At 43.1% G+C, this 19,960-nt stretch overlaps 1 protein-coding gene across 3 annotated transcripts in view; it reads left to right on the forward strand.

Moving 5' to 3' along the window:
• Positions 1 to 12,190: 12,190 nt before the first annotated feature.
• Positions 12,191 to 19,960, forward strand: part of SLC6A6 (solute carrier family 6 member 6) — a 64,183-nt gene continuing 56,413 nt past the window's right edge. For all 3 annotated transcript variants that reach the window (XM_063121396.1, XM_063121398.1, XM_063121397.1), the window contains exon 1: positions 12,191 to 12,401. The gene's annotated coding sequence lies outside the window, so the exon portion shown is untranslated. The remainder of the gene's footprint in view (positions 12,402 to 19,960) is intronic.

Here is a 19,960-nt window from a genome sequence, read left to right on the forward strand (position 1 = left end):
TACGGGGGAAATTGGGAAAAGCAGGGAGGAGCTCGGTGAAAAGAATTAATGAAAGCCTGGCACCATTGTTCCAAAAAGCCACTTCTCACCAGGTACATCTCTGAACTGCAGGTGTTGTAGACGTAGCACAAATAATCATAATAAAAATAAAAAATGCTCCCAGGCCTTTTGTTAAGCCAGCACTGCAGGTGCCCAAAGGATGGAGGATTCAGTAAAAACAACCAATGATGGAACATTCAGTTAAAAAACACATCCCAAATGACAAAGTAGATTCTAACTCCACAACAACAGAGTTTATCTCGTTTTCATGGAAACACATTTCCATAAGAAAAGATTTCGCAGGATGCAGCAGCACTGACAGTTTAATGCTGGCACACTGCTGGATGGCTGTAGGAAAGAGCATAGCTACATACGTTCTAATAGGCAGCTGGACCAATTGCCTCTTTCAAGGGTAGCATCCTCCCCCATTCTCACTCATTTAATGCACAGAAACAGGGGATGTCTGCTCACTCTTCTCTGTGTGGCACAGCAAAGAAGAACAGCAGTAATTCAATCCCCACAGATGCTGACATGCAATCCTCAGCAGCAAAGGGCCCTTCTTCAGCAGTTTTGAAAGGTAAACACACCCTTATTTAGTCTCACTGGTTCTGTGTGACAGGCATAACTAGTGCTCTCTGGATGACACCCACACTTGCCTTGGAAAGAGTTCCCACTGATTTCAGGTATGTTTTGGATGACAGCTCACAGGTGCGAAAGTGCATTGCAAAAATGATTCCACAAGTCCTTACTTTACCCAAGTAGGTAAGAGAACATTATTATTAACAAATGAAAAGAGTGGAATGATGGCTAGAGCGAAGTTGGCAGAAAACGCAGAATGAGTCTGACTGAACAGGGCCCAGAATCCCTTGAAGGTCTACTCTGTTGATGATGGCGAAGAAATAATTCTTCTCAGCTGCTATTGTGCCTGCCAAAGTCATCAAACAAAGCTTTTTCAGGTGGTCATAGGGCTATTACATTCTAGCCCATAAGAAAAAAACCATACATCCCCTGATAGGCCATTGTTGACCAATCTGAACAACACGATGTAGACAAAATTGCTCATATCTGGACTGATGTCAGATTGGGATGTCATATTTGGTCTAGGTCCAGTTGATGTAACTTTGACCTCTGCTTGTCCAGTTATTATCATTATCACTTACTCTGACTTTTTTGGCAGCGGAGGCTTGTCACAGCCCATGGCATCCCCTGATTGGTCACCAAGGCCTGCACAGAGAAGGGGCTGAAGCTCAGGAGAGCCCTGTGCCCCGTGGAAAATAATAAATTTAAAAAATGGAGGGGATGGGGAGGAGAAGCACAGGGCCTGTGCCTCTTTAAAAATTAAAAATAAAAGAACGGGGGGGAGGGGAGGAATGGGGCCCATTCTTCCCCCCTTTTTAATTTTTTATGATCCTATCTGGTGATCAGCTGCGCAGATACAGATAATAAAAATAAAAAGGGAGGAGGAATGGGCAGCCAGGAGGAGGTCAGAGGGAGGAGAGGTGGTTTGGGCACCCAGTGTTCCTCTCCTTATCCTCTTGGCTGACCCTGGCTACCTAGTTCCTGCTCCCTCATTCCTTTCCCCCTCAGCGCCCTGGGGAAAGTTCACACTTGAGTTCCTTCCCATGCAAATGCCAGGAAAGAACGCAAGTGTGGGGGCCTTGCAGCACCAAAACACCACTGTCGAGATGAGGGCGTGGTGACTTCTCAGCTGCAGGGATTTCTGGATGAGGTGGATTTTCTAGATTTATTTCAATCTGGATTCAGATATGATTATGGGATGGAGACTGCTTTGGTTGCCACTTGCCTTTGTTGGATAATCTACACCGGGAAGTGTACAAGAGGAGTGTGTCCCTCTTGGTTTGGTTGAACCTCTCTGCTTTCCTCTGCCATTGACCTTGGTATCTTCCTGAGCCCTCTGGCTGGGATGGGACTTGGAGGAAACTTTTTATGGTTGCTCTGGTCCTTCTTGCAGGGGTGTTTTCAGAACGTGGTGCTTGGGGACTCCTGTTAGACAACACGACCAATGGCCTATAGTAGGGTGACCATATGAAAAGGAGGACAGGGCTCCTGTATCTTTAACACTTGTATTGAAATAGGGAATTTCAGCAGGTGTCATTTCATCTGGTGAAATTTCCTCTTCATCACAACAGTTAAAGCTGCAGGTGCCCTGCCCTCTTTTAAATCTGGTCACTCTAGTATAGCTCCTGCACCTTTAACTGTGGTGATGAAGAGGGAATTTCACCAGGTTCTCCATATATACAAATGACACCTGCTGAAATTCCCTTTTCTATGCAACTGTTAAAGATACAGGAGCCCTGTCCTCCTTTTCATATGGTCACCCTAGCCTATAGCAGGGGTGTACAACTTGTGGCCTAGGGCCTTTACTGCCCTGATCCCCCAACCCCGACACCACTGTTGAAGCCTCCCACCCACTTCCACACTGCCTTTACTCTCTACTCCTTCCTCCTAAAAGCTGACTGGCCCCAGCTTTCCAGGATTCTAGGCAGCCTTTCTCAGTTCTACCTGGCAATAGCAGCAATTGAGCCTGGGGCCTTTTGCCTGCAAAGCATGGGCTCTACCACTGAGCTGTGGCCCTTCTCCAAGTGAATAAATCATGCACAGACTGGGTTCACACAACACGCTAATCCATGAACAATCCATGATGGGTTAGCGAGGTGTCTGTGAGATGTCCTCCCCACCCCCATGGTGGGTTAGCATGTTGCCTGTCATGCAGTGCGGGTTATGGAGATCGCCTACAGAGCTGCTTGGAAAGGGCGGCCAAAAAGATTGCCACTGCTCTGCTTCTCTTGAGCAATCTCTATTCCCACCACATACCTGGACAGGAGAACTACAGGAGGAGAATGGGCAAGGGGCAGGGATGAAAAAAAACACTACTCTGGGTAACTTGTGTGCCTGATCTTCTGATGGGAGCACAGTAGGTTGTTTGCATAACCACCTACCCAGTGTAGTTTTCCACCCACCATGGGTTAGCATGATGTGTGAACCCCGCCGTAGAAAGAAAGAAAGAAAGAAAGAAAGAAAGACCACATTCCATAAAGATAGCTATGTTAGTCTGTTGTTTTGTGACATTATAAATACCAATTTACTATGGCATAAACTTTCACAGGCTAGAGTTCACTTTGTCAGATGCATAAAATATTATCTTTAATGTACAGGTATATGTATTTGTATGGATATGGTTATATCAATACACACACACAGGGACTGGTAGTGGCAAAGAGGAGGATATTATTCAGAAATGAAGCCAAAAGGCTCAGCTACGCAAGAGAAAGGTGTGTCACATTACTGGCAGGACCCTGTTTACCCAGTTCAATTCAATGCATTGCCACAATTTCTTACTTCAGGCTAAAACATTTGTCCTTAAAATCTAAAATAATTAACACACTGGGCAAGCTTCCAAATCAACCGGACATCTTTATAATGACCTATAAACAACTGCAGTTTGGAGTAAACAATAACTACTGATCACATAGAACAATGCTTTTGGGGACTACCTGCATTCACCCATGAAAACATTAACTCCCTCAAGTCAATTAACTGGAAATTCCTAGGTGTAACTAAATATTGTTCTGGGTCTAGGATTTGAGAACTATTTGTGACCCTATCCCACCGTACAGTTGTCCTAAGATAAACTTTGGGAGAACATTTGCATGGTGCAAAACTTTGAATCAGCCAGAAACCTTTTCATACAAACCACTTCCTTCATGGTAACTGAGGGCAGATCAACACCTCAGCTAACTGGAATGTGATCCCAGCGACAAAGTGCACTTTTGTTTAGTGTTACAAGATCCTACTTAGATAAGAGTTTGCTGCATTCCATCAGCGCTAGCCTTCCGCTCAGAGACGATCCAAGAAGTAACCCCGTGCCCTGGGTTTTAGTGTGGCCATGTGTCCTATTTTACAAAGGGCTGTGCTCTGTTTGAAGGGCTGTGCTCTGTCTGATTTAAATATGAAGGAAGGAAGAACAGGGGCCCTGAAATTGCCCATCAACAATTTTTAGCTCCTGGATAACAAACTGAACAGGCAGGAAGATAAGTTAGCCCGTCACAGTCTTAACCACTATGGTGTGATGTATTGCATTTCTATTTAAATTATAGTCATAATTACCAATAGCCAAAGCTCTCTGGGCAGTTATACATCGACATATGTACATTTCATGCAAATCTGTGTCCTCTTTTTTCATGATGTCCAACTGTCTGTTCCAGTTAACCCACTTCCTTATTTATATTCTACATTTAGATTCTTCCCACCCTCTTCCACAATCCTCAAGGTGGCTTATGCCAGAATTCAGTGAAATCTATTTTGGCTCTTTTACCTACAACTCCAAGGCCTATCAGCCAGAGCTAAGAGCAAAATAGTGGCTCAGGGGGAAGACATGCCCTTAAAATTAAATAATAGGTTGCCTCTGAGCACATGTTCAGGCCAGGAACTGAGCTCACAGTCTCTTCAAGGAAAAATCTACTTCTTCTTTTCCCTCAAGCTAACTTTCAGCAGTCTAATGTATTTTCTTACTACATATTTTAGTTGTTTCTATTGTTATACCCTAGAGAGCTGGATAGTTTTGCCAAGCGATGACAAATCAGTTAAAGGTCTACCAACAGATCTCAATCTACCTTTCCCTGCTGCTGCCATAGTCCAGTTTATACAACAAAAATACAATAAGGCACAACAAAGACAGCCCTTTCCGTTGTGGCACCAATGTTCTGGAACTCCCTCCCAAGTTAGGTCTGTCTGGCTCATCTTTATTTACCTTCTGACATGTTCTATTTGGGCTTTGGGGTATTTTACTGAATTGGTTTAAGTGCTGTGTTGCATTGTCTATTTGTTTTCATCTTGCAGCTTATAACATTTGGATAGCTTTTATATTAAAGGAATCTAGTTATTTGCTTTGATAGTCTGGTAAATGGAACAGCAGGGTACAAATGATTGGAAATCAATCAATCAATCAATCATGTATGGCCATCAAAACAATAACATCGTTCAGGAGCTGCTTCGGCTCACTCAATGGGCTTGAGCTGATCTAATAGATTTGTTTATTTTCTGATCCATTTAGAAACTTCTCTTAAGGCTAAAATAGACACGACTAAATATGTCTTCAGCTGCAGGTTTTTTAAAATGCAAATTGTTTCAACTGCGGGGTATGCACTTACAATGAACTGGGTCAGAGCAGGAATTTAACTCTTTTTTTCCTGCTATGTGTACATTTCATGCAAATCTTAAAGAAAAACCCTTCTTTGAAGTTAGTATTTATATTGAGAGGAAATCCCCTATTAGTACTGCAGCTGATGACTCGCCTATGTCCTCCCCAAAACATCCAGTTCACACATGGTTGAGAGTCTGGACGTGCAAATCAGTAAAACCCGAGCAAGTTGATGTTCTCTGATTTCGACTTTGGAGCCTGTTCCTTGACTCATGTCCGTATTGAGTTGCGAGCTCTGTGTGTATGTGGAGGGGCCTGCACAAAAATTGTGCATATTTTCACATTCATTTCCCCACCCCCCAAATGTATGTATCAATTATGTGCATTTTAAAATGTACACATTTTTACTCGTTGTCTAAAGGTGCTTGTGTGCATTTTCCAAATGTATGCATTTTTATGTACATTTTTCAAATGCATGGGTTTATTGAACACACTTTGTTCTTATTGTACAAATCACATTGCAAGCTCAGAAAAACACAGACTTCAGGCCCTGGATTGTGTTCAGGTCCACATTTGGTTCTGGGGGACATGAATTGGATAAATTCTGGGGGTGGGGGGGAATGAACTTAAATTATTTTTCACCCATCCTAGTTGAGAGCTGCCTTCCCCTTCCTCCTGTAGCGTGTGTTTAAATACAGATGTGGCAAATAGGTTCTTTGAATCTATCAACAAACATATCCTGCATCTCTCAACCTATTTATTTTATTTATACCTTCCTTTTGGGGAAGATTCCCATATACATTCAGTCATGTGGGAGGTATCCATGGTATGATCCCACATAGCTGGGAAATGTGTGCAAATGCTCCCATCTTGAGGGTAGGAGATGCTTTCTTGTGATATGATCCCATGCCACTGAAGGCTGTGTGCACGTATGCGCAAATAATCCAATCACTTGGGTGGGACGGATCACAAGGATCTTTCCCACCAAATCAGCACCCTTCCTTTGGGCAGTTAGTCAACCAGGTGCTGGGAAAGGTCCATGTGATTTGATCCACCCATGTAGCTGGATTATTTGCGCATCCCCCTAACCCCAGTGGGATGGGATCACATCACAAGGAAACAGCTCTCAGGTGCGTATGACTACATCTGTGATAGGGACCTGTGAGCATTTTACATTGGATGACCTATGCCCAATGACCTAGTCGTTGCCCAAGCTGACCAGTGTAAATGTAACCACATAACAGCATTATCAGCTTCCAAATATTTGTCCCTCATTTGGAGTCTTGTGAATTTTTCGTGATAACTGCAGCATATACTTGTGGCAAATTATTCAGATGTCATGCCAAGGTGAGAGGCATTCTTGGCCTACAGTGTTAACATTTTGGTTAAAGTTTAGTAGATTTACCAAGACATTAATAACTGAACTCAAAATAACTTGATTATACACTAAGGTATATTTATTTATTTACAACATCTCTCAAGTTCCACATCTAAGGCAAATTCTGGAGCAGTGAACATTAGGGTAAAACTTCAAAAAAGAGGAAAAGATTAAAATAATAATAATAATAATAATAATAATAATAATAACAACAACAATAATAATAATAATTTCTTACCCCCCTCTCCATTTTGATTGAGGCGGGGAACAACAGCAAATCTAAATACATAAAACTGAATTAAGAACATAATATACATTGTTAAAATATCCTTAAAACATTCTAAAAACATCCTAAAATTGTCCTTTTTAAAACAGAGTACCAATATTATGATTTTAATGACTCTAATCAAATGACACCAGCTATGTACAATAGATTTATTTATTTATTTATTATTTATTTATTTATTACATTTTTATACCGCCCAATAGCTGAAGCTCTCTGGGCGGTTCACAAAAATAGATACAATATGAGAACACATTTAAGGACTTTCATTGAGCTTAAATTCAGCATAAACATGTGACATTCCTTTCCCCTTTCCCCCCACTTTAAACCGGACATAAACCCAAAGAAAACAGTGCAATTATTCCTAACATCCTGATGGTATTCAAGGCCGGTTAGCTTGACATCTGTTCCAGGTAAATTGGTTGAAAGCATTATTAAAGACAAAATTAGTAAGCATATAAAAAGGCAGGTCCTGCTGAAGAAGAATCAACACGGCTTCCACAAAGGCAAGTCCTGTATCACTAATCTACTAGAATTCTTTGAGAGTGTCCACAAACATATAGACAAGGGTGATCTGGTGGACATGGTTTACTTGGACTTCCAAAAGGCTTTTGATAAAGTCCCTTACCAAAGACTCCTGAATAAACTTAGCAGTCATGGAATAAGAGATGAGGTCCTCTTATGGATCAGTAACTGGTTAAAGAATAGAAAACAGAGTAGGAATAAATGGTCAATTCTCCCGATAGAAGGAAGTAAATAGTGGGGCCCCACAGGGATTGGTATTGGGACCAATTATTTTCAACTTGTTCATAAATGATCTGGAATTAGGAGTGAGCAGTGAAGTGGCCAAGTTTGCTGACGACACCAAATTATTTAAATTTTTTGAAACACAGAGGGATTGTGAAGAGCTCCAAAGGGATCTCTCCAAGCTGGGAGAGTGGTCATCCAAATGGCAGATGTGGTTCAATGTAAGCAAGTGTAAGCTGATGTACATTGGGGCAAAAAACCCCAGCTTCAAGTATAACCTAATGGGATCTGAGCTGGTGATGACCAAACAAGAAAGAGATCTTGGGATTGTGGTGGACAGCTCGATGAAAATGTCCACCCAGTGTGCATCTGTTGTAAAGAAGGCAAACCCCGTGTAAAGAATTATAAGAAAAGGAACTGAGAATAAAACGGCCAGTATCATACTGCCCTTATACAAATCTTCTATGGTGCGACCACACTTAGAATACTGTATACAGTTCTGGTCACCACACCTAAAAAACGATATTTTAAAGCTGGAAAAAGTGCAGAAAAGGGCAACTAAAATGATTAAGGGGCTGGAGCATCTACCCTATGAGGGAAGGTTATATCAACTCGGATTGTTTAGCTTGGAAAAAAGGCTATGAGGAGACATGATAGAGATGTACAAAATTATGCACTGTTTGGAGAATGTGGATAGGGAGACATTTTTCTCCCTCTCTCAAAATACTAGCACATAGGGTCATCCCATGAAGCTGATTGGTGGGAGATCCAGGACAAATAAAAGGAAGTACTTCTTCACACAGCACATAGTGAAATTATAGAACTCACTACCACAAGATGTAGTGATGACCACTAATTTGGTTGGCTTTAAAAGGGGATTGGATAAATTCCTGGAGGCAAAGGCTATCAATGGCTACTAGCCCTGATGGTTGCGTGCTACCTTCAATATTCGAGGCAGTAAGCCTGTGTGTACCAGTTGCTGGGGAACATGGGTGGAAGGGTGCTATTGCACCCACTCTCCTGCTTGTTCATCCTTAGCCGATGGCTGATTGGCCACGGTGTGAACAGAGTGCTGGACTAGATAGACCCTTGGTCTGATCCAGCATGGCATTTCTTATGTTCTTAAGGCTACATACAGTATATCTACTAGGCATAGTCCACCCAGATATCAAAACACATTTTATGGTGCTAGGTCTCATTGATTTGATGCAGCATGCTTATGAACAGGATTTCTTAGGATTGGGGCTTAACAATGTAACTTGACACCCATTTTATAATTTTGAAGGACTCTTCTAAGTAGTTTTGTTTAATAAAACAAGGACTACGAGTACCCAGTTTTGTGTTATAGAAGAATGATAATAATAATTAGTTAAGTCAGTTCCAGGTATTGTTTATGTGCTCGATTCCAAAACATCTTTGCTTCCTCTTACGCATTCAGTGCCCAAAGCTATCTGATTATTTTTATTTTTGCATGTCAGATTGAACAAAACAAGAGAAATGAACAGCAACTGCAAAAGCCATGAGGAAGGAGGGGGGCAGTCATGATGGTAATTTCTGCCTTATATTTTCCCTCAGAAGAGGAGACATTCATGGTGTAGGCTGGTGGCTGTTAAATGGTGACCCTTCAAATGGGAATCTAGGGGTTGTTGGAAGCTCTGTCATCTTTGCCCAGTGGAAAAGGCAATGCACTCATGATATTCCCTTGCAGGGGATGTGGCTATTTCCGATGCCAGAGCGTAAGGCTGAGGCCTTTATTCAGCCGGTCTGAGGTCCTAATAATTTGATCTCCATGGCTTCTCCTCCCACCATATTGTCCGCTTAAATAGAGATAATTTCTGATTGGTCTGATTGCATCTTGACACCTACAAGGTTGATTGCAGCACCACTGATTTGATGAATATGAGGGACTGTTTAGGGCTCATGTAATGGGGGGGGGGGGGAAGGAGGGAGGCTTAATAAAATCCACAAAAGCTCCAGTTCTTGATTCACCCCAATTTTAGCCAATACATTCCCACCACACACCGGCCTTCTATAAACAGTAAAGGCCATCATATAAGCAAAAGCAGTCAAGTGTGTATATGTGTGTTAGGGCTGGACCGTGCATAGGCAGCAATCAGAGGTGAGACAGTGACTGAGTTTTTACAACATGCTAACCCACAATCAGTGGTTGGCTGTGAGTTGTTGTTGAACTGTGGGTTGTTGAACCATGGGTTACAATGTTGTCTGAACGCAGGACATTTTCTGCAGGGTGGCTTGTTAACCATGCAGTGTGACTTACTTTTATCAAACAAGCCACATGGATTGGGTTTGGACTATCAGCAGGATAAACAACACATTGAGGGTTGTCCCCATCCCCCATGTTGTACCAGTTACACATCCAGAATTTCCCTAACTTCCTGTGCGCATTGCAGTTTCCTGTGTCATAGGAACCCAACATGCAGCAGGAGTGGCTTGCAGTAGTGGTTGTGGGATGGGTGAGAAGCTATTCCTGTCACACCATGTTCAGATGATATGGAACAGGCCAACCTGCGTGGGTGGTCATTCCAGGGCCTGAAGGTACTTCACTGAAAATCTGTCCCCTATAGTCCAATGACTCACCACATAGGGCAGCTGTCAGATGACCTCTGTTCCTCCCAATTTGAGTATTGGCACCATCCCATATTAAGGGGGAGTGCAATGGGTTTTCTTCAGGCAAAAGTTAACAAGAGTTTAAGTGCAACTTCTGGAAAGAGCATCTATCTCAACGTTCTCAGATCTTTTAAAATGTCAATTTAAACTTTCTCCACTTCCATCGCACTAGCTTTGGCAGTCATCACACACATTGGGTTTCATTGCTTTTTCTAAAGGAAGTTGCTTCATCGTCTTAGTGTTGCACAGTTGCATCTGACTAATTGCATCTCTCCGTGCTTCCCAAGTAACGACACTCACATGCAGGCTAGACTTTTTAACCCAACCTTCCCCAACCTGATGCCCTCCAGATGTTTTGAACTCCAACTCCCATTAGCCCCTGCCAGTATGGCCAATGGTCAGGAAAGGCTGATCTAATCAAAAGTATGCTTCTCTAATCATTCTGATGCTCCCCACTCAATGCCCTATACTGGCCTGATCTGAGTATGGTTATGCCACAATGTTCCTTATTTCCAGAGCCAGTGTGATATAGTGGTTAGAGTGCTGGACCAGGATTCAGGAGATCTGGATTCTAATCCCCACTAGGCCATGAAGCTCACCGGGTGACTTTGGGCTAGTCACTGACTGTCTCAGCCTAATCTACATCACAGGGGTGTTGTGAGGATAAAATTGAGAGGGGAAGGACTATGTAAACTGGCTTGGGTTCATTACAAGAGGAAAAGAGGTGGGATATAAAATAATAATAATAATGAAAAGTCTTAAAAGGGGGTGACTCATTTGTAAAGTGCCAGACACCAAGTCTTCATGCCTGCTGGGAAGACACACCCACTAACTAGGAACTCTGCCATTCCAGGTATGTGTGGACAATAGTTACTCAATTCAATGACCAATTTATGAGCGTTCATTTGGGCACGTATTCAATGGCAATTACAAATATTACTTCACACATTGCAGGGCAGAGCCGGGGTACTGAAAATAGGCACCACACCAGGGCTAAGCTCTAGTAATCCGTTACAAATGACATCTTGTGGTTCCAAGTCTGTAACGCCTTTAATCCATTTGTGATTTGTCCTCCAAAGTCCTCCCCCGCCATCTCTCCACCGCCTAAATGAACTCGGAACAGTGTTTCAGTCTCACAACAACCCTGAGAGGTAGGACAAGCCGAAAGCAGGCTTGCCCAGGGCCAAGAACTACCCACGTCACAGGTGAGTAGGAACTGGGACGTCGGGGAGGTGTGATTGGTTGCAGCGCCACGTTTGAACCTATATTGCGGGGCGTGGGGAGGGCCAAACCCGGACTCGCACCTTGGCGACATGTGAATCGATTCCCTCCGTTTAATTTCGCCACCCCAACGTGGAATTGGGGGTCGGGGAAGCGTTCGCCGAGAGCCCTCGCGGCTCCATTAGAGCGGGCTTGGCGGGTGTCGCGTCCCCTTCTCGCAACGAAGCGGGTGGGCTGGAGGGAGAAAAACGCCTTGTGTGGCGCCTCAGCAATGCAACTATGCCCGCTTCCCTCCAACACACACACACACACACACACACCCGGGTTCTCAACACCCATCCCCTTCACACCCCAGGAATGCAACTATGGCTGCTTTCCCCCCGAAACACACACACCCCGCTTCTCATTTGCCTCGCGCCAGAAAGGGGGAAACGTTCCCGCCTCTTGGCACACGCCTGCAGCGGCTGGCGCCCTTTCCCGCCTCCCGGCCGCACAACAGCGGCAGCCCGGGCCAGGCAGCTGTTCCCACCTCCTCGTGCCTGGCAGCCCCGCCCCGCCCCGCGCGGGCCGCCTGCCAGCCGAGCCTCCCCCCGCAGCCCCCTCCCTCCGCCTCCCTCCCTCCCTTTGCCTCTCCCTGCATGTGCAGAACGAGCCGACTGAAACGTGGCCCCTCCTCTCCCCCACGTCGACCCCTCCCTCCTCCCTCCCCCGCCAAAGACGAGGCCGAGCTGGTGTTTTTCCACTCAGCAGGATGGGTGATGCTCAGCGCTCCCTCATTAGACAACAGACACGAGAGGTCAGGAAGAAAGCGCTTATAAATTACCGTTTCCTCCTTCGCAGCCCGGTTAGTCCGCCTTGCCGCTCTCCCCGGGACGCATAGGACAGACCCACGGACGGCTAAGACGCTGGACAGCTACCTGGACAGAGAGGAGCCGCTGCTACAGGTACCCAGGCTCCTTGACGGTGGTTTTGGAAAGCAGAGAAAGGCAGGCAGGCGGGTGGGCGCCCGGCCACCGCCGCCTCTCCCCTTCCCTCGCTCGCTCGCTCGCTCGCTCTCCCTCCTCGCATTTGGGAACAAAGGAGGCAGGCATATGGATCTCCTCTCCCGTGTCATTGACTGAAGACGAGGACCGGCTCCTTGGGAAGCAGCACGAGCGTTTCCTTTCTTCGGGGCTGGCTCCTGGAGAAAGAGCTGGGTCTGCTGAAGGAAAGGGACGCTTGTGCTTCTTTCTTCTCCGGGGCCATCCCTCAGTCAAGGTGGGAAGGAAGAAATCCTTGCACCAGGATTTTTGCCAGGTTTCAGCCTGAGCATCACCCCCCACCCCACCCCGCATCTTCCCTTCCTTTTACCTGCTTCCCCCCTTCCTTTTTTTTTTTTTTTTAGCCGGCTTAAGAGATTTGAAATTTGTTGTCCAACGCCATGTAGTTTTAAGGTGCATTGCTTCTCTCTGTATGTGTGCGTGTGTTTAAAGAGAGCATGGCGGTGTTCCTTTTGTCTGCTTTTAAAAAAATGTGCCTGCATGTGCACCTTTCTAGTTAGGCTGTGTGGGTTCGTTTCGTAGCTTACCCCCCTTCCTCTCCCCCCCATTCGTCACCCTTTAATACCTTGTGTTAACTTTTAAATGACATATATAACAGCTAAATGATATCAGCCACTTGTGTGGTAACGTCTTCCGCCTGATTTAGTGCGTTTTCTGCCTTTGTATGTGCGAACATGTGCTTGTCTCCCCACACCCCGCACCCCTCCTGCTTCCTCCTCCATGCAATGTGTGGTTAAATTATATTTTAAGCACGCGGCTCGCCTTAAAAAAACCAGTTAGAAAAGACAAGCCTCAAGCATTGCTACACAACTGATGCTGATGCGCCTATAACTGGACTACAATAGCCTTCTAGCAAATTTATTTCATTCGTTGTCTCATTTTCTTGGAGGGAGATGGTGAAAGGAAAAGAAATGGATTGTGATATTCTTGGAAAGTTTGCTGGCAAGAATTGAACCTGGGGCACACTTCAGTGTAAATTTGCATCTCTGTTGCTGAGATCAGAAGCCAGCACTAAGGGATGAATATTCATCTGTTGTATGATCATTTAACAAAAGGGGAAGCATACAGACTTTTGAGACAGCACCATCTAAATTTCCATATAAGAACATAAGGAGGAAGCCACTTTGCATGCCTGTTAGGATCAGCAGATGGCCAATTGAGGATATAATCTTCTCTTTATATGTTTTCATTAACTGGAGAACAAAGTGTTCATTACCTATGAAGCCTGATTTTTGATAAAGGTGAATACATTCTGAACTAAACATGATGAAAAACATGTTTTGTTTTTTAAAAATCTTGTTACCAGTGCAACTTAATACTAAATACTTGGGAGGAAAACTGTTTTCTTTCAAATGTAACTTACTTGCAAATAATTATTGTTATGACTGCTTCTCTTTAGTTGTTCTAAAAATAATAAAGTGACATATACTTTGAAATGAAAAGCCAGGTGTGTTGCTGAAGAAAGAGAACTGCCTCTTTTAATACCTTCTCGAATCTCCCTGTGGCCCTTGCCAAGGTGAAGAGAGAGCTTTTCTTGTTTTCTTTTTTATTCTTAGCTACTAATTTTTAACCGTATCAGGAAAGGCATTAAGAAAGTGTGCCAAGAAAAGTCAGTTGTGTTTAATGTGCTATTTTGGTAGCCACTGTACTTTCTTGTCTCGAATGTTGGGCTGGCAAAATCAAACAGCTTTGTCTGAAGAGCCATGTAGTGGGCTGTATAATTTGGAGGTGTTGCCAACTAAGATTTTGTAAACTCTTGATTATTATTTTTTAAAAGTGCTTTCAGTGAATGAACTTTTTTAAAAATATGTATGGGGTGATTCATGCATAATGTTTGAAGGGAAAACTGCAAACCAGTCTAGGCCAAACCTTTTGTGTCCTTGGAAAATGAGTGAATATCTAGATTTGTATTTGGGTGAATACAAATAACCTTTTGGCAGAATTTGGCTTTAGAGGAGTGTGATGGAAATATTTACGTAAAAGATGTTGCTTATAAGTTGATCTCTTACAGTAGAAAACCAGAATGGATTTTAGGTTGTACCTGAGATGAGCTCGTCATATACCGTAATAACAGTATCATTTGCTTAAGTTAAATACTTAGAGTGAATGAATTCTGCAGAGAGAAATAACTGGCCAGTAGACCAGTTTTTCTTTCTAGTTTATATTTTAGCTTGTTCTTCTTTCATCTACCCAACCTTATAGCCTTTTTTAAAAACAACAACATTGGCTTTCTTTTGCTTTTCAAGCCTTAGACCCTTTTGTTCATTTTGCCAAGGACTCCGTCTTTCATTTTCCATTCCCACTTTCTTCTGCAGTTAATCTTCTTATAGCATTGCCACCCAAGAGTGACATAACTTTTGCCAGCATCGAAACCAGGTCTGGTGAACTACATCCTATCCTGTAGGGGGCAGAATGTGAGATGAGACAAACAAATACATTATTTTACTGAAAGCATGGAGAGAAGACAGAAAAAAGAAAACATTTTTATGTTGTTGCTTTGTCCTTGAGCTATATCATTGGTATGTTCCAACATGGAGATTTAGACACAACTAGCTTAAAAAAGCTCTTCGTTGCATTGGGCAGAACTGTGTGTGGTTCTAGGGTGCGGTCTAAAGAATATTAAGTTTATGCATTGCCAGAATAGAGCATTAGGAAATGATCAAACGTCCGGAAGTGTTAGTCTATGAGCCGATCATAAAATGAGAAGCTTTGGTTTTAGAGATATCAGGGACAGATTTTAGTGCAAAGCTGGAGCAACTTTGCTGAAGCTAATTTATGTTGGAGTAACTCTCTCTAATATACATTCAGTAATATCTGAATATTAATATTGTTTCTTTGTAATGATGGAATAAAGTATATTTAGGGGTCCCCTCCTCTTTTCTTATGGGAGAAGGAGAATGAGCTAGGACAGAAGAAGCTAATTACTGATTAATGAAAAAATGGAGAAACATCTGAGGAGAATATCAAAAACATATGAATGAGATATATGCCTGTCAGAATCTTGTTGCTTTAGTGGGGCTGGGATGAGAGAATGGGTCTCTTTCTGGGGGTTATTTCAGTGGCCGTTTGCCAAACCACTAGTGGAATCTCAAATATAGCCCACTAAAAGTTCAGAGGCAAACTTTGCATTACAGGAGGCATCTGTGATTGGATCTCCTGTTATTTTCATTTTTGATTAAATGCAGCAATGGGGGGCTGCCAGTTTGATTGATGAAGCAGTGCTGGGGAAGTAAGATGTTTATCCCTTTCCCAGTGCACTATTCTTCAATCACATTCATACTTCCTTTGTTTGCCCTGTGTGTGTGGGGGGGGGGAGGGAATGTGGGTACCGTAACATTTAATTTAGTCCTTGTTTTGTCTGCCAGGATTTCCCTCCTTTCCTATGAACCACCACTTAAAGCTGCCATAACTTCAGATCGTTTGTTGGATAGAGCCCACATGGTAGAATGCTAAGACAAGATTGTGTCATGCTCATAGGTGGGTGGTCAACCCGTATCATGGATGCCACAAGTTGTACAAGCCCTGGTAGCTGGTTACACTCCAGGATGTGAGCCATAGGAATGTTAGGTCTGGCAGTTGCATGGAGGCATGCAGCCAAATCTGTATGCTGCTGCCTGCTCCTTAGATTAGCAGGCTAGAGGCAAAACCACCCTAAGGCACTGGAGAAAGCATATATACAGCAGAATGCACTAGACTGGCACTGTCTCACACTTTGGACTTGACATGTGGTGCTTTTCCAAAAAGGTTGCTTATTAATGGTCTAACGGACCAAATCACTATAGTTGGGAATATAAAAAAATCTATCACTCTAGGAAAGATTGGATGGTGAACCTGGAGGTAGGCAAGTGATTGTCTTCTCTTGTAACATATGGATTGGTTTGCTTATTTGAGCTACCAATACCACTTTGCTAAAATGTTCTATACTTGAAAGCATCCCTCTGTAATATTTGCTCCTACTCTGTAGGAGTAGCATATTGGCCCTGTTCAGACAACACACTAAACCATGCTGCTTAACCACAAAATGGTTAACGGAATGCATGTATTCCATTTTGTGATTAAGCAGCATGGTTTAGCGTGTTGTCTGAACGGGGCGAGTGTCATCTGTGTAATGGCAGATAGGCCCAGTTAAGAGGTAGTGGTGAGGTTGCTCTTGAAAACACATCTGCATAGTCAGGGCCCAACACAGCTGATTTAGTATCTGCAAACAGCTTCCCACATGGACCAATTGGATTGCGTAGTCATCCCTGATACCAACATCACACCTCACTAATCCCTGTATCTGAAAATCTTGCTTGACATATCCAACAGAATAAAAAAATGTAGTTTTGTTCTCATTGGCATATATGACCCTGGATAGCTAGTAGATCAAACATAAATCTGGGTTTAAGCTTGTATATAGAATATTAAACCATGAATTCTGGACATCTCAAGAAAATGAGATACTTTCCCATTACACAGTGCTGGAAGTGGCAAGAATTGTTTTGGGAAATGCCTGCAAATTAATATTGAAGTGATATTTCAATCTATGGAAAATATTCAAAATAGTGCCAATGTTTGATATGATAGACTGCAATTCAGCTGCTACTGCTCACATGACTTCTGAGGTTATGAGATAAGATACTCTGGCTTACATATGGTGTTATGGTGGATTGGCAGTGGACTATATCCAGATCTAAATATTGCAGAATCCCATTGCATGTGGCCAGAGCTGGTTGAAGAGAAAGTAACCATTTAAAAAATTATTATTGTTATTGACATTTTTGTTAATGGATAATAATGCAAAGCAAACTGATCTAAAACAGTACCCATCCTCACCAGATGTCGCCCTCCTGTAACCTAAGCCTAACAAGAGTACAAAAAAGATGAAAAGAGATGGAGAGAAGGGAATGTGAAGGTGAGGCAAGTTTCAGGAGATACACAAGATACAAACAGACCAGGATTTAAAGAGCTCTAAAAATTCAGACCAGATACCATTAAATTTAGTGCTAGTGCCATGCTTATTCAATACTATTCACTCGTTGACTGCGGGCTCTAAATGTTCCTCTGTACCCTTCTTTAACTGTGCACAAATGTTCCCCTATACTTGTGACATGAAGAAAAGGACCATTAAATGATATCTAGTCAATCAATTCAATGAAGTCAATTCATACTCAAAGGTTTGGGTAGTTTAAAGTTGTTTATATGCTACCGGTATCATATATAAATGGTCGTTATATCAATATTAGTTCTATAATGTTACAAATGATTGTAAGCACATGCTTAATCAACTCCACCTCTCCCTTCCCAGAACTGCAGACAGGAAAGGTTTCCATCAGAAAGATAGGGGTGGGAGCGGGGAGGAGGGCAAATGATATGAGGAACCTGTGCCCTTTGAGAGAGCCCCCTCTCCCCAAAATGCCCTGTTCCCCTAGGAAATGGCTGTATCCTCCTCCTATTTCCCAGCAGAAAGCTGGTAAGGAGGGCAACACATTAGACTAGATTTGGGGAACCTGTGATCTTAAGCAGGGACAGAGTGCCACCTAAATGCCCCCATTGTCCTAGCAACTACTTAGAACCAGACTGCTCTTCCTTATTAAGAACATTGCCTTTGTGACATCAGCAGCCGTTACACCAATCCCTACCCTCAAATCAGAATTCTCTGCACTTGTACAGAATGGAGCAAAGAAGTCTGAGACAATAGCTACTGATTTCATTTGCCCTACCTCCATTGCAGCAGAGACAGGCTCAGAAGAAAAGGAGGCAGGGGCATGAGGTGAGGATAAAGATGAAGCAATGGACAGAGGCAGGGGTCTGAAGGATAAGAAAGGAAGTGAGGAGAGTGAGGGGGGGAGGATAAAATCAGCTGGGAATAGAAGATAGGCCTGACTCACCCACCCACCTTCATTAATTTTTGTATATTGTTTTTAAATGTTTTTATCTTATATGAACCGCCCAGAGAGCTTTGGCTATGGGGCGGTACATAAATGCAATAAAATAAATTAATCAATAAAATCCCATTTTTTTATAACCATCTTTCCACATAACATTCCCAGCATTTAGGCTAATTTTTAGACGGAGCAGGAGCAAGGATAAGAGGGCATCCCAACACATAGAAAGTGATCAGAGATGTAACGGCTTCGTTCAGAAACCCTCAAAGTGTTGCTTTGCTGTTAGAGGAGTAGGGAAGTTTGCATCCACTCCAAGTGTGGTTCTCTTTTTTCGTCTTTCAGACCACCTGGGAGTTAATCAGGATTCTAAAAGGCTTCTGCTCACTATCCCAGGTTGCTCTGAGAACTCAGAGCACTAGCAAGCACTCAGTCTTTCTCTATGCTTGGAGTGTTGTGGGGATCATCTTTCGATCTTGGCTAATGCTTGATCAGAGTTAGAAATTAAAATAAGTGCTGGCCCAAGACATTTGGCTGCCTGAGGCAAAGAACAAGAATACATCCCTTTCATTCTATGAACAAAAGCCAACTGGACTGATAATTGATTTTTTCATCTATACTAGCAATGAAACCACATCCTTTGCCACATCTGGGAGCAGCCACCTCCCAGTTTCTGCCACCTGAGGCGACTGCCTCACTCTTCCTAATGATAGGGATTGGCACACACACTTGCACTACTTTTAACCTACCTCCGAGTGTGTATGGACGTGTGCGTGTAAAGAAATGTTCAAATAACTACAACAAATATGAGAAGAGCTAATGTTATTTCTTTAAAATTCTGATTTATAATTCCTGCACAATTGTGTAGTGAATTTAAACTCATATCTCATTTATTTATCTTCTCAACTACCTGCAAAGGTTAGGCTAAAGAGTTGTGATTTGACCAGGAGTCTTAGCATCATATCAGAAGTGATTTTGAATCTATATCATATCTCCAAGCCCAACGCTCCATCCACTGACTACACCAGCAGTGGAAATGATAGCTGACCATAGAATAGGGCAGCCTTCCTCAACCTGGGGCGCTCCAGATGTGTTGGACTACAACTCCCAGAATGCCCCATCCAGCTCTGCATTCTGGGAGATGCAGTCCAACACATCTGGAGCTCCCCAGGTTGAGGAAGGCTGGAATAGGGGCAGGAGTGGCTGGGGATTTTCTAGCAAGAGCCACTGGGCTACACAAAGTCCCTTGGCAGCAATATACCCCAGGTCTGCTAACCAGCTTCCTTCCCACTAGGTATGTTAAGTAGTCATTGGTAAAATGGGCCTTGAAGGCCATATGCCAATATCTACTACCTATAGTGTAAGATATTACAGTGTAAGATATTATGCCATCATCAACTTGTATCTCTGTGCATCTTCTCCTGATATATTTAAGCTTTGGTCAATTCCATTCTTGTTCTCCCATCTTTTCTAGCTCAACTTCAAACTCAAACATGTTTGAATAATCTCTTCCAACAGGGACTGAAAAAATTACCTTTTGGCTAGTTTAAGACCAATCTAGGAATTGTTTGTTTGTTCTGTAGACACCGTGAATGTGAG

This window comes from Elgaria multicarinata, chromosome 3 (assembly GCF_023053635.1).
Source record: "Elgaria multicarinata webbii isolate HBS135686 ecotype San Diego chromosome 3, rElgMul1.1.pri, whole genome shotgun sequence".
Classification (NCBI taxonomy): Eukaryota; Metazoa; Chordata; class Lepidosauria; order Squamata; family Anguidae; genus Elgaria; species Elgaria multicarinata.